Source organism: Lathamus discolor, chromosome 2 (genome assembly GCF_037157495.1).
Source record: "Lathamus discolor isolate bLatDis1 chromosome 2, bLatDis1.hap1, whole genome shotgun sequence".
Taxonomy (NCBI): Eukaryota; Metazoa; Chordata; class Aves; order Psittaciformes; family Psittacidae; genus Lathamus; species Lathamus discolor.
Genome location: NC_088885.1, coordinates 2,453,563 through 2,463,758, shown reverse-complemented (window position 1 = coordinate 2,463,758; position 10,196 = coordinate 2,453,563). Strand labels below are relative to the sequence as shown.

The window sequence follows — 10,196 nt, the reverse complement described above, 5'->3', positions numbered from 1 at the left end:
GCTTTGTTTTTACAGTGCTATTTCACGAATCTCTCCATAAAGTAGGATAAAAACCAAATGCAACTCATAACTTTTGATGTTGCTTGTAATTTTAATGGGGAAGCTGCTGGTGTTGATTCAATGATCCAAAGACCTTAGGAGCAAGGGCAGAAATGGAGGGTCATCTATTTCCTTTCACCTTTCCCTTGTTTGTGACACCGTTACAGCAGGTTGTCCTGAGGTTGAGGTTTGTGTGGGGCTGTTTTCTGAGCCAGGTATGAACGCTATTAATCAGTGCACAAAAACCTTGTGGGTTTTAATGCTGCTGGCACTGCTCAACAGCTCTTCATTTCGTGGTACTTAATGGACTTACAGAGCCTTCGATATGGGACAGTTTGGCAAATTAACATTGACTTAGAGCAGTTTAGCAGTTCTTAGGTGCAGTGTGTTCTTTGAGCTGGAAATACTTAGCAGGCAGAGCATATATGGAAGAAAGAGCTGGGCCCTTTACCTTAAAGATACACTGGATTAAAAAGGCATAGAAAAAGCTTGATAAAACAGAATTTGCTGCTTCTAAGCACCAGAATAAGCCAGTCTGGGGGCCTTGAATTTTAGTCCTTGAAGTAAGCAGGTTGGGGGGTGCAGCTGTAACCCCCCTGAGTAAGGTAGCTCCAAATCAGTGCTCACAGCAAGAACAGGAGCCCCTTCTGCAGCTGCTTCCTGAAGGACAGGTCAGGGACGTGGCCTTTCTGCTGGTGCCCAACCCTAAAAAGCAATGAACCCCGCTTGGTTTGGGATCCCTTCTGGCTGGAGATCATGGGCAGCACACAAGAAGCACCAGGCAGCGGCCATGCCTTCACCCCAGGTCCGCACTGTGTTTGCTCAACACAATCACTGGTTTTCACAACACTAACAGCTGAAGAATGTAAAAGGAAAGGGGATAGCTTCCTCATCTAGGGCACTGGTAACTCTGGAAGCCCTTTCCAGCCTTGTATTTGCCATCCGCTTCCCCAGTGGGAAGCCTGAAGGAGCAAAAGTAATCTGTTTCCTACTGTTTAGCTGTATTTATTTTCCACTGCCTGCCTCTCTGTTTACAGCACTGCTCATGCTCCCAAAGCACCTGAAGTCATTTATTCTCTACCTCTGCCTGTGGCAGTGGTATTGCACCCTAGAAAGTTTTGCTTGAAGCCTTCTGGGCTTGCTTTAGGCATGTGAGAAAATAAATAGACTTAGGAGCAGTGTGTGTTAAATCCACGGTGGGTGTCTGGCCTGCCAAGGTCTGTGTATGTTTTCACTTATAATAAGCGTACATAGATAGATTACTAAGTATTGGTAGACAAACATACTCTGGATGCTGCAGACTTGCTGCTGGTATTGTCCTCTCAGGAGCCGTTTGAACAGCATCAGCTTCCCTTTATAAATAGTGTAAGATTCCTTTAAAAACTTAAATTGCTTTTGATGGTCTCCATTTAATTAGCACAATCTTTGCTGTGTTTGTCTTGTTTTATGAGCTTTCCTGGGTCATCCGAATCCTCTGTGGGTAAGGAGGATGCTGGGGCTGTTCAGGTTCTGCTGCTCAGAACCGAGTTGTGCACACACAGACCAAGGTTGAGGGTTTGGGGGGAGATCAGCTGAGGAAAGGAGTCAATTGGCTGGTTATTGTGAAGAATAATGAGGCTTGGTCTGATTAAATGGTTACAAACTTTAAAAGTTACGAGATTTTTGTTCTTTGTGATTATAGATGACAAGGGTTCAAAACAGGTCCATTTATTTCCACAACTCGCTGCTTGGGAAGAGAATCATAGAACAGTTAGGGCTGGAAAGGACCTTAAGATGACCCAGTTCCAACCCCCTGCCATGGGCAGGGACACCTCACACTAAACCATCTCACCCAAGGCTTCGTCCAACCTGGCCTTGAACACTGCCAGGGATGGAGCACTCACAGCCTCCCTGGGCAACCCATTCCAGTGCCTCAGCACCCTCACAGGAAAGAATTTCCTCCTTAGATCCAATCTAAACTTCCCCTGTTTCAGTTTGAACCCGTTACCCCTTGTCCTGTCACTACAGTCCCTGATGAAGAGTCCCTCCCCAGCATCCCTATAGGCCCCCTTCAGGTACTGGAAGGCTGCTATGAGGTCTCCCCGCAGCCTCTCTTCTCCAGGCTGAACAGCCCCAACTTCCTCAGCCTGTCTGCATACGGGAGGCGTTCCAGTCCCCTGATCATCCTCGTGGCCTCCTCTGGACTTGTTCCAACAGTTCCATGTCCTTTTTATGTCAGGCCGACAGACGAGTGCTTCTGTCCCTTTCAAAGCAGAGTCCCCTACTACTACTGACCCGCCGCTTCTTCCTCGCAGCACCAACAGAGATCTTCCTCATCAGTGCCCCAGCCCGTTGTTCATGGTGCGAGTGCGTTTCCTCATCAGCCTCCTGCAGGACAGCAAAGCAGTTCTGGGTGGGGTAAACAGATTAAGGAGGAAGCCCATTGCTTTTAATTGTCCTCTTCCTCCTTTTTTTTGTTGTTTATTTTTGTCACTATTTCCCAGCTTCCCGGGATAACGGCCTCCTTCTTTCCTCCATGAGCTACAGGGGACTCTTGAGGCCCCTGCACAATCTGGGCCTGGAGCAAGCAGCCCCGCTTCCTCTCAGCTCCCCTGACACCTTGCAGCCCATTGACAGCGTCCCGCAGGAGGACCCCCACCAAGGAGCACCAAGTGCAGCCCTGCCCGTCGCGCACCCTCCCCAGAGCAGTGCGGGCACCCTCTACCCTCCGAGCTCTGCCCTGCAGCCTCCCCTCTCCTCGGCTCTGTCTGGTGCCTACGCTGGCACCGCCGGGGCAGCCAGAGCGGAGCTGCCAGAGCGGGCCCCCCTCATGACCCGAGCTCTCGCCCGCCCGCACAAACTGCCTCGACCCACCCCGGTCGCTCCCGCTCCCTGGGGCAGGTTTTTAACCAATCAGGGCTGGTGCCGCCCCTCCTGGCTCCGCCCCCTGCGAGTGCCTGCTCCCCTCAGCAGAGCCGCGGGCTCCCGGCCGGGTCCCGTCGAGGGCTCGAGGCTCGCCTCAGTGGCTCTGGCTGCTCTGAGCCGAGGCTCCCCCACACCGACCTCCCTCCGCTCCGGTGTTGAGGGCGTCCTCTCTCGAGCTGCTCACCTCCGCAACTGACCCCAGAACGACCCAAGGCACGTCTTCCCTTCCTTCATGCCTCCGTTTTGCACCTGCACATCCTTCGCGCTGCTACCGGCGGTGTTCCCTCACCGCGGCTGGTAGCTGATTTCTTGGCTGCTGGTTCAAGGCGGGCTGGTGAGCTGGGCTGCTGGTCCCAGTTTATAGCCAGTCTGGCCTCTTAACAGTGAGCCTGCAACCAGGGATGCTCTGAGGAAGAGACAGGAGATGGTGAGCCAAGTTTATTCGGCTCTTATTTCACTTGGGTGCTTTCCCTCTTTCCCCTGCCACATTGCTGGCAAAGGTACCTGCTGCTGGTCTGACAACAGCAAAGGCTGGCCAAAAAGGTCATGAGATACTTAAAAGTTCAGTGATCTGAGTTCCTCTGTAGCTTCCCTGCTTATCACAGGGGAGGCAAATCCTCTTACCCAAACAAGCCCTGAGGCAAAGCTGGGAATGAGCTGTGCAGACCCGCTTGGACCAGTCCTGCCTTAGAGCTGTTGCATGGAGCTTTATGGGGACCTCTGGGGTTATCCAGTGCCCTGAAGTCCGCTCTGTTTGGCACAGCCACCTGAGGTGCCAAGGGCAGCTTGGGCAATCGGTATAGTTGGAAGTTACAGGTAGAAAGAGAACTTGGCGAACAAGAAATGGCTCTTTTCCAGTGATGCTGCTGTTCTCAGCGCTGCTTGTGCTCTCCCAATGACCCTCTGTTGGCCTGTGCTCAGAGGGGTCACAGGAAAACCTACCTGTCTGTTGGCCAGGGAGTGAGGACAAGGAGAAACTGAAAACAAATAAAGAAATTGTCCTTTTTATTTTATTATTTTATTTTTTAACTTAATTTAATTTTATTTAATTTTTATTTTATTTTCCGAAGGTGAAAGACATTCAGTTTTCTAGAAGATAACCTTCTCTTGCTGTGGAGCAGGATAAGTGCCATATATTAATACAGACGGAGGCGGGTGGGGGGAAGTTAATGTAAACCAATATGTTACACCTTTGCAAGCTGGAATAGCTACACAATAAATCTAGAGCATCCAGTCTGTGTTTAATATGCTGAAGAAGCCATAAAAAATCAGATTGCTTTCCCCTTTGACTGAAATTACTAAAAAAGCTACAAAATTCAGAATAACAGCTGATTCCTATGAATTTTCTTTCCTGGCGGGTTAGAAATGTCTTGGGTATTTCTGTTTTGGGCTGTGTTTGACCTTCACAGAGCCCAGTGCAGAAGGTATGTGTGAGTAAAATGCCTCTTTGGAGCATTTTGGAGGCTTCTGAGCAGGCTTCGTCCTGAGGCATAATTGACATCACAGCATCCATCCTTCCTCTCTTAAAAGACTGAAGCATAAACCCCTGCTTTTCTGCAGCGCACAACCCCGGGCCCTGGTCCAAATGCTGCTGTTTGTTATCGGCATGGGCTTTTGATAACACATGTGCCCTGCCAGGGGGTGAGGGAAAGAGCTCCATGAACTTTGCAGCCCTTGTGTTGATCCAGCTGCTCCTCCAGGCCCTGCTGTAACCGGTGCAGGCTCACAGCATCTGTCAGTAGGAAAGAGCAGACTTCCAGATGAGGGTGGTGTTGGGAGCATTCTGAGCTCTGGGGTGCTCACCTGGAGCACGGCAGCCAGCTGCAAAGAACCAGAGCATCCCATAGGAAAACTCACTGGGGCAGGAGTTCACAGTTTGATGAGACTGGACATTTATCTGCTGTTCAGTCAGCACCCATCAGGATAGCAACTAATTGAAGCCAAAGGGACCACTCATGGCATAAGGTACTGGGAAATGCAAGTAAGGATACCACTATTTGGCCTTTAATTAGTTGTTTACAGTTCATCTCGGAAGTAGAGAGCTCAGGCTGGATTCACTGCATATGGGTTCCTGGTGGATTAATTTGTGCCTCCCACAAAAGGTACGAAGGCCTGGTGAGAGCAGAGTTGCTGATGTCTGCAGGTGTTCACACCGCTCTCCTGCCATCCATCACCTGAGAAATAAGGGTTGGTCTCCTCCCTTGTCACAAAATGTCCGTGGTCTCCCAGGTGTCTCAAATCCTGCTGATTGCTCTGGGCGCCTGCTTAATTACAGCAGCTTTCTGCAGGTTAACAAGTCTGGTTGTCTCCCAGCTGGATCCTTTGCTGGTTGTCCGGCTGTTCACCTGAGCAGGAAAGTGCTATGGATGCCTGTTACAGGTCAGGGTTTGGTTTTCACTCTTATTCCTTATGTTGCTGTAAGTGTATTTGATGAGGTTTGAGCTGCTGAAGCCTGTGGGAATACAAATTCTTGATTGTGGCCCATTATCTATGCAGGGAGACTGGTTTTCAAGGGGGTTGGATGGGATTTGTCTTCTTTCTTACTGCTGGGTTTCTTTCAGGACTAGATGTTCATGGAAACCTCTTATTTGATTTTATTTGGTTCTCCCATTGTTGTGTGGGTGCTTTAAGCAAGCAGGCTTCTCACTGTGGTGTTTGCTGCTGAAAAATGCTGGATGAGCAGACAGGATTAGTGATAAGTTTCAGTGCACCCTCAACATGTGTCCCTTGAAGTCCAAGGTCTTACCTGGGATCCTGTGCTCTGATTCTTGTGACTTGATGTGGATTGCTGCTACAGCATTGCTTTTCTCTTTAGGTTTGACATTGATGTGTGTTTAGAGAGGTGGTTTACTGTTAGCCAGCTTCTCTCACACATGTCCCCTGCTGTGTAAAAGCTCCCCATGAACTTGCACTTGTTTCTTCTTGGCTTTGTCTCCTTGTTTCTGTTTGTGTTTGGTGTGAGCAATTATGTGTATTGCAGTGAGTAACATGTCATTTGCTGAATCCTGCCAAGGAAAACATCTCCTGTTCATAGTTGTGGGGTTTCTGTGTTTGTTGGTTTTAGTAAGCTGGCTGCTATAATCTGGGAAATGAATCCTTTGCTGAAAATACCACTCACCAATACATCTTGCTTGTACCAGTACAGAAAACTGGCCTCATCTTGACAATGGCACATGCGGTTCAGCAGTGCTCCCTTTAGAAAATGAGGCTAGGACTGAGGAGTCCATTTTAGTACCTTTCTGCATCGCTATCATCAGTAGGACAGTAGCAGGTTAGATCCTCACCCAGCTCCAATTTGTTTATGAAATCAGAAGGTTTGGGCTTCCCTAAGCCCCCAGCTCAGGCAGTCTAAATCTGCTGAAGGGTTTCATAAGGATGTGTACTGGGTGTTACCTCTGTTAAAAGAGGGAGAAAACCAAGCCACAAGCAGTCATGTACTTTACCAGCTAGCAGATAGGAGCTAGAGAGAGCATTATGCTCACCTGTCCTCAGCAGTTTTCTGGTTGCTGGGTTAATTTTGCCTATTCCTCTTGACTGAAGCATACATTTAAATATAAAAGTTTTTGTGCTGCTGCTTAATATGGGCAAAGCAGGGAAATTAAAAATCAACCTTTTGGGGGAGAAAATCTTTTCAGCCCTTCACTGTTTCACTTTTCTGCTTTTTCAGTCTGTCCTCTGAGCTGTGAAAGCTTAAATTTCCTGCATTTGACTGTCACCCCTTGAGGATGTGACTTGTCTGGAAGGGATGGAAGTGGGATTTGTGCTCTGCTGCTGCTTTGCAGGGACACATCTGTCCTGAGGCAGTTCTGCTTTTCAAGTAGTAGGGGGCTTTAGTGAGTAGAAGAAAGGTGGTTTTGACTAGGGATGATAAAGGGTATCCAGTAAAGGCTTCTAAGGAATTTAGGGGAATGTTTTTCTTCAATTGTGTGTTACAGGGCTTTCTGTCAGTGAGCATCCAAAGAGAGTTTGGTCTGTGGGAGCAGCACAAAAAGATGCGGGCATCCTGAAGGGCTTTCTTTCCCTGTATTGCTCTGTGCTTGGAAGGGTCACTCCTGTGCTTCCAAGCATAGTTTCAGAAAGAAAGAGGTCTTATTTACAGCACAAATAAAACTGTGGCTGTTCCTGAGCAATGACAATGCTCCCTGGATTGCTCCCAGCAGCAGTTCTGTCCATGCAGCCACTTATTCTTCCCTTTGTCCCTTAGGTTGTTCCCACTACCATGGTATCAGGATGCCCTGGGGACTTTTGCAACTTCAATGAACTTGTGCTGACTTACATGTGTATGTTGGCTAGCTGCTTGGTGTATTTATCAACTGTAATACTGATGTATTTGGTTTGGGTTTCCTTTCATTTTAGTGTGGTTATCCCTGGCTTTACGGCATCTGATCAACCCCAAGGGAAGCACAAAGACTTTTTAACCCAAGTAAATCAGCTCAACTGGTTGACAAGGAGTGCTGTGTCAAAGGAGGAGGCGTTCTGATCCTAGAAGATTTACAGCTGGCTTGATAAATGCAGTTAAAGAGTCTTAGTGAAGTGAATGGAGAATGGGAATGCTCAACTGAAGAACAAACATGAGGTGACTGCATAGTACGGTGACTTTTCCTGGTTTTCAGACCTCGGAAGGAGTATACCAACAATGGATCTAGAAGCACCTTGCACGTGTACTGTTGAGATCAGCACAGCAATTGATACAGTAAAGCTGTAGTGTTGACTTTTGTCAAAGGGGATTTTCTGGGTGGTGGTGTGTGGAGCAATGAAGCATTTTGAAACGTCCCTCGCCTTAACGCCACTCTGCTGACTGGTACCTGTGGGAGAGGCTGGATGAGAGCCCTCTGGAAGGGAAAGCTGTCCAAAGCCACTTTCAGTCTTGCCAGATGGGTAAGTAGTTTTCCTCTTTAAACAGATGAGCCCCAGAAATGTTGCCTTCCCGACTGTGCTGGTTTGGGGCATCCTGGCAAGATATTTTATGGTGTTGATGAATGACTTCAGCAAACGTGTATCATGTTTCTCAAACTCTTTCATTACCATTCGGGGAACATCTGAGATTTTGCTTTCCTATTAAAGATGACTACTGGTGTGTAGAAATATAACTTCATAAGCCTGTGAATTTGAAGCAAATGAATGTTTTTCCTACGGCTTTAATCTCAATAGGCTTTGATAATATAAGAGGAGGGAAAGGACAGTTTGTTGTGATGGACAGGTTAATTCTGCCTGCTGGTAAGATGCACTGGCCAACCTAGACAGCTGTAAAGTATAAATTCCCTTTTTAATACTGATGAACAGTAAAGGGACGCACACACACACATAAGGAAATATTACATCTTAACTGTAGCTCTCTGCTGGGATCAACAAATCTGGTTCATCCTTGAACTTCTGCTGTTTACTAAGTCTCTCAACACCACAATAGTTATTTCCTTAACCTGTAGTAGGCTGGTGACATGAACTGTAGCACAGCAGTGAGTGTGTAACAGCCAGATGATGGGGCGTTTTATGTGCAAGCTTATTATGTGACCCAAACAATCAGCCAGTAGAGTATCTGATTTTTCTGTGACTTTGTATGAGAACTCATAACCCAAATGATGTCTTAATGCAAGTAGAAGGAGGTTAGCTAATCCTCTGAGTCCATTACAAGAAAGTAAGCTTCATTCCCTGCTACTTTAGCCTCTTTGTGTAGAAGAGGGATAATATAGGAACAGATTCAAATGACTTAACTTGACTCAATCACACAACTTTAGGACTGGCAGTGACACTTGAAGAGTTTGTCATGCCCAGCCCTTCATTCTGCCCTGAGAACTGTTATGTATGGTTTCCATGTGAGTGTTCAAAAACCCCAAAACTTGCATTTGGCCCTACAAAGGGCTGCACTATGCTGGTAGGAATGAACAGGCATTACTTTGGCAGCATGTGCCAGTAGGACCCAGGCCAAGCTGTCTGCAATGGGAGCCACATGCTGCAGGAGCAGCCTCCTTCCCCACCTGGGCAGTAAATTGCATGTTAACTAGTTGATTACAGTCTAAGGAAGGTTCCAACCCTATTTCTTGAAGAGGGGTGTTATCACTAGTTTATCCAAGAAGAGGCTGAAGTTCATGGAACCTCACGAAGCAGTTTGGTACCTTGTCCGTCTTCCAGACCTTGCTCTGGCTTTCAGGCATGCTGACCTGACCCTGGTCCTCCTGTGGCACTGCTGATGGCACCTCAGTTCATCCTCGTTTTAGTGGGTTGCGTTGGAATTCTTCATAGCAAATCGAGGCCACCAAGTTGAGTGCTGGGTTGCCCTGAGGTCCTTATTGCATTTGCCTATTAAGCATTGCTTTAGATGGCCTATTTTTCCTTCCACTGCAAGATCCCAAAACCTGAAGCACAGAGCAGGCTCAGTTACCTGTGCCATAGGAGTGGGGCAGTGTCAAATGAGTATGATCATGCCCAGTGTGGCTGTGTCTGGCTGGCATGCAGCAGGCACCAAGAAATGGCATGGGAACTCAGTGTTCTGAACAATTAGGTATGGGTAGGGATTTGCTGTCATGTCTTGGGGAACAATTAGGTATGGATAGGGATTTGCTGTCATGTCTTGGGGAAAAATGATCCCCTTGATGGTATTGCATGGAAGAGGTAATGTTAGCATCTGGATTGCTTTCTGTAGTGCCTGTGTGTGTTATTGGGAGCTCCGCAGTTAGCTTGCTGCTGTGGGGTGGGAAGGGATGATGGGACTGTCTTTTAAGTGCAGCTTGTACCTACTGTCTGCAATTGTTTTAGGTGAGCCTGGGAGGGCAGGCATGGAGAGCATCCCTTTCAAAGAACTTTTGGCTTCACTCAGTGTACATAAGAGGTGGAATAAACTTAAATATGCTTCTTGATTTCTGCTAAGAGAAATGCTCTTTGCATGTTACACCGTTACTAGCAGAGACAATGGGACAAATATTGGTGGCCTGTTATTTATGGTCATGTAATTGATATGTATTTCTGCAGCCAAATAGCTTTGCAAGTCTATTTCCTGTCTTAATATTGTGCTGTGCTGTTTGAAATGTTAATGAAGCAGCATTCTCAAAGGTCACCCTCTGAATGCATCGGCTTGTGCCTGTTTTGTTTCAGAAGAACTTAAATGAGGTTTTGGTCCTAACGTGGTCAACAGTGTTAACGTTTCTGTCTGATTAATGAAGGTGCGGGAACGTGTCACTGGTCATTGAGTGAAATGAGGAAAGCTGTGTTCTCCTTTAAACCATTGCTTGGCATTTTCCTTCCATGATGTGTGTCCT

The 10,196-nt window shown here is 47.3% G+C and overlaps 1 long non-coding RNA gene across 1 annotated transcript; it reads left to right on the top strand.

The window, feature by feature from the left end:
* The first annotated feature begins 5,246 nt into the window (after positions 1-5,246).
* On the top strand, positions 5,247-8,050 carry LOC136009086 (uncharacterized). Its single transcript, XR_010610318.1, has 2 exons — positions 5,247-5,322; positions 7,300-8,050. It is a non-coding gene; the product is annotated as an uncharacterized LOC136009086 (long non-coding RNA).
* Positions 8,051-10,196: the final 2,146 nt, after the last annotated feature.